General features: G+C 41.4%; 1 long non-coding RNA gene across 1 annotated transcript in view; it reads left to right on the forward strand.

The window, feature by feature from the left end:
- LOC123498509 overlaps nucleotides 1-5,000 on the forward strand; it is a 20,340-nt gene that overhangs the window by 9,871 nt on the left and 5,469 nt on the right. The gene's annotated exons all lie outside the window — the stretch shown is intronic.

A 5,000-nucleotide genomic window follows, 5' to 3' on the forward strand; every position in this document is an offset into this window, starting at 1 on the left:
AGTATAAACAACACTGTGTTTATTCTTGCACGGTTGAGGTGTGTTGTGTGTAGATACTGTGTGTGTGTGTGTGTGTGTATGTGTGTGTGTGTTCACTTTACTTTTTTTTGTACCTTTTATTATCCCTGTGACGCAACGGTGCCACTGTGGTCTGTGATGAAAGTGACGAGTGGTGGGCGTGTGGCTGGCTGGCTGGCTGGCTGGCTGGCTGGTTACCGCCTCGCCTCTCACGTGTAGGCCTTGGTTGGGGGGTTACATTGTCACTGGGGGCCTGAAAACACTCCTGAAAACCGTGATGATTACAACCACAGTCTGATAAACCCTTGAAAACTCTGACAAATTTATCTACGGTCTGTTAAATCCGTTGTTATCTTCCACAGTCTGATAAACCTTTGAAAATCTTGCTAACTTCCACTACAGTCTGTTAAACACTTGGAAACCCTGATAATTTCCACTACAGTCTGTTAAACCCTTCTTATCTTCCACTATTGTCTTTTAAAACACTCGGAAAATACGCTTGTATCTTTCACTAGTCTGTTGAAACTCTTGAAAAACCCTCATAACTTCCACTACTCTTGAAAACCTCTGATGACTTCCACTACAGTCAGATACACCTTTAAAAACCTCAGCGACTTTCCACCAAAAAAAGTCAAACTATCGCAGGAACCATAAAAACGTCATTGAAAACCCTCATAACTTTCACTACAGTCCTGTAATCTATCAACAGAGTCGTAAAAACACATAAAAAAACACCAGTAACTCCCGTCGCAGCCTGTTTAACTGTTACTAGAATCACGAAAACACCATTGCAAACCCTGGTAACTTGCACGAGTGTCTGTTGAACCTTAGAAAACATTGATACACTACCTCTTCACCCCAACCTTGCCCTCCCTACCCTGCCCTGCCTTGCCTCGTCATTGATAACACCCACTAGAGCGCAGATTGTAATCTCTTCAGTACCATGACGCTTTTTCAAATTCATTCTGCTTACTATTTGGTGATTTTACACAGCTTCAAAAACTTACGTGGGGATTAAAATAGTGAAAACTCTGGCTATTAATCTTCTGACCTCCATAGACCCTTCCTAATGTAAATAAAACTGTCTAATCACACCCAAAACCATGGGAAAACTGCCTCCCAGTACTGAAGGGGTAAAACTTGCATTCCATAGAGAGACGTATGGTAGGAGGGGTGGTAGGGACCTGATAGAAATGTTTATGTGGTGCAGGGGACATAAGGGTGACTAAGAGGGGTCTGGTGGAGGTCTTCAAGTGGTGCAGGGGACATAACAAGGGTGACTAAGAGGGGGTCTGGTGGAGGTCTTCAAGTGGTGCAGGGTACATAACAAGGGTGACTAAGAGGAGGATCTTGTGGAGGTCTTCAAGTGGTGGGGGGACATAACAAGGGTGACTAAGAGGAGGATCTTGTGGAGGTCTTCAAGTGGTGCAGGGGACATAACAAGGGTGACTAAGAGGAGGATCTTGTGGAGGTCTTCAAGTGGTGCAAGGGACATAACAAGGGTGACTTAACCCCTTCAGTACTGGGACACATATTTACTTTGAGTTTTGGATGTGATTAGATCAGGGGTGGGCAAACTTTTCAGTGTTAGGGCTGCATTAAAAAGAATCACAATCTTATAGGGTTGCATACTATATTAACCCAAAATCATTAATACTTAAAATGGAGGTGGTGGCGTAGTGGATAAGGATAAGGTGGTGGTGGTGGGATCAGGCAGACGTCCACGCGAAGGTTCGAATCCCACCACATACCGCTTTGAAGCTATGTCATTTGTGGAGTGGTTTAAAGTAACCTACATGTCACAAGGATACCCAGGTTCTAGGTGGTTACACCCAAGATGCGCTTTAGTGGTGATATGGGCCCTAATATGCCCACCACTACAAATAAAATTGCCTGCGCCACTAATGAAACTAACATATAGTCTTCAAGTTACCTGCAGGCGCTATAGGTCATAACGTAAAAAAGATAAATAGGAAATGAAAAATAAATAAATAAAGGCTTCTAAAGAAAAAAAATCATTCACACACACACACACACACACACACACACACACACACACACACACACACACACTTGCGGGAAGAAAATGCAATGCTCACAATACTATTTGACATTGTCTATTAACATTTGTCGAGCTGTATGATTTCCTTTGGGCTGTAGTTTGCCCTCACCTGGTATAGACGACTTTATTGACATTAGGAAGGGTCTATGGAGGTCAGAAGAATGGCCACAGTCTTCACTATTTTAATCCCCACATAAGTTTCTGAAGCTGCATAAAATCACCAAATTGTAAGTAGAATAGATACGAAAACGTGTCATGGCACTGAAGAGGTTAGGCAAGAACTCCTGTTAGTAATGAGGATAGGGACAGGAAGGAAGGAGCTGGTTGTGAAAAGATATAGATTGATAAATAAATAAATAGAGAGAGAGAGAGAGAGAGAGAGAGAGAGAGAGAGAGAGAGAGAGAGAAGGAAGTGGTTGTGAAATGGAGTGGTGAGTGGGTGAGTGGCTGGAATGGACGCAGCAATGAGGCAGTGAGTGGTGAGTCACGAGGGAGCTTTGGAACAACATGAGACCAGTGTATGGATGGGGAAAGAGGCAGGTGTGTACTGTATAGGCCTGCCACGTGTATAGGCCTATAGTAGCTTCTTGCACCGACCTTTGTGTTTTGTAAAAGGAAAAGAAAAAAAAAAGAAGAAAAATAGACATGATATTTGAATTCTTGTGTGTGTGTGTGTGTGTGTGTGTGTGTGTGTGTGTGTGTGTGTGTGTGTGTGTGTGACCTGGTGACCTCAGATGACTTGCGTAATTCTTAAGAGGGTAAGCTACACACAATAAGAAAGGGAAACAAATAAGAAAATAAAAAAAAGATTAAAATTTTCACACAACGATGGAGAGAAAGGGAAAAGGAGAAAAAAAAGTGTGCCTCTCTCTCTCTCTCTCTCTCTCTCTCTCTCTCTCTCTCTCTCTCTCTCTCTCTCTCTCTCTCTCTCTCTCTCTCTCTCTCTCTCTCTCTCTCTCTCTCTCAATCGCTTTTTTTTCTTTTTTATTTATTTATTTACCTTATTTTTTTTTATTTATCGAGTATGAGATAACTTTATTTTTGAGAAGTGCGTTAAGAAAAGTAGAGAAAGAAAGTAAGTCAGAAAAGGAAGTGAAAGAAAACTATTGACCATTTTATTATTATTATTATTATTATTATTATTATTATTATTATTATTATTATTATTAAGACGTTAGAAAATAAGTTCGTTTGGTTTGATTTGGTGAAGTTTCGTTACGTTGGGTTGGGTTGGGTTAGGTTAGGTTGTTGGGTTAGGTTAGGTTGGCTTAGGTTGAGTTGGGTTAGGATTAGGTTAGGTTGGGTTGAGTTGTGTTGTGTTCATTTTCCTTTTTTTACAGTTAAGTTAGGAAAGAAAAGTTAGGTTCATTTTGAGGGTGAGGTTTAGTTAGGTAATGTCAGAAAAGGGTTAGGTTAGGTTAGGTTAGGTTGGCTTGGCTTCACAGTAAGGGATTGAATTGTAGTTATGGTTAGGAGAAGGTTAGTTCGAGTTAGGTTAGGTTAAGTAATATTGCCTTCTAGTAATAGTGTGGTTAGGTTAGGATACAATGTCTTCATAGTTAGGTCAGGTTGGGTTAGGTTGTCTTCGCATTTAAGTAGTGTTGGCTTCACAGGAAGAGGTTACGTGAGACTGCGTGAGGCAAGGCAGGTTAGGTTAGGTTAAGTAATGTTGGCTTCAGAGTAAGTTCTTTATTTATTATTATTTTTTTTTCAAGTAGGAGGGGCAACTGGCCAAGAGCAACAAAAAATGATGAAAAAAAAAAGCCTACTGGGTTGCCAGTTCTCTTAAAGGTCAAGTGAGTGTCCGAAATTCAGGGACAAACGTCACGAAACCTCCCTCTTAAAAGAAGATAAGTGGTAGGAAGACAGAAATACAGAAGCAGGCAAGGAATTCCAGAGTTCACCAGTGAAAGGTGTGAATGATTGAGAGTGTTGGTTAACTCTTGCATTAGAGAGTTGGACAGAATAGGGATGAGAGGAAGAAGAAAGCCTTGTGCAGCGAGGCCACAGAAGGAGGGGAGGCATGAGGTTAGCAAGATCAGTAGAGCAGTCAGCATGAAAATAGCGATAAAAGAAAGAGATGCAACATTTCGGCGGTGAAAAAGATGCTGAAGACAGTCAGTCAGCAGAGGAGAGGAGTTGAGACGAAAAACTTTTGATTCCACCCTATCTAATAAAACTGTATGAATGGAACCCCCCAAACACGCGAGGAGTACTCCATACAAGGACAGATAAGGCCCTTGTACAGAGTTAGCGGTTGGAGGGGTGAGAAAAACTGGGGGAGACGCCTGAGAACGCCAAACTAAATTACATTATTGGTTATTTCATGATAAACAGTCCTTATACTTTGGTTAGGTTGGGTTAGATTACCTTCACATTTAAGTAGTGTTGGCTTCATAGTAAAGAGATAAGTAGTGGAAGGGAGTTAGTAATGATGGTGTCAGTGGTGAGTCAACAGGGAGGTTTAAACAAGATTAGATAGATTGATGGATAGGGATGATGGGTGGAAATAAGCAGCATTTCTCACACAGGGAGTGCCACGTGTACGCCTCACTGTCTCTCGCAGCTTCCCTCATTTTCTGATGTTCTGAGACAAGACAGGTTAGGTTAGGTTACAGGCCTGTATTCTGAAACGCTTTGCTCTCACCACCACTGCTTTCCAAAGGCTCCAGTTGAAGATACTCGTGTTTGTAAGAGTATTTTATGGTTCTGGCGATAGATTGGCAAGATTTCTAGTTTATTAAAAGGAGAAACTGTCTAGAAAACTAAGCTAGTTATCTCAATGGCCTTGGAAAACTGTCGTAGTGAGAATGAAGTGTTTTTAAGGATGTTTTTATTGTTCTGGTGATGGATTGGGAAGATTTCTAGTTTAAAAGGAGGAACTGTCTTGAAAACCCACCTAGTTCTCTCTGTGGCCTTG

Source organism: Portunus trituberculatus, chromosome 7, assembly GCF_017591435.1.
Source record: "Portunus trituberculatus isolate SZX2019 chromosome 7, ASM1759143v1, whole genome shotgun sequence".
Taxonomy (NCBI): Eukaryota; Metazoa; Arthropoda; class Malacostraca; order Decapoda; family Portunidae; genus Portunus; species Portunus trituberculatus.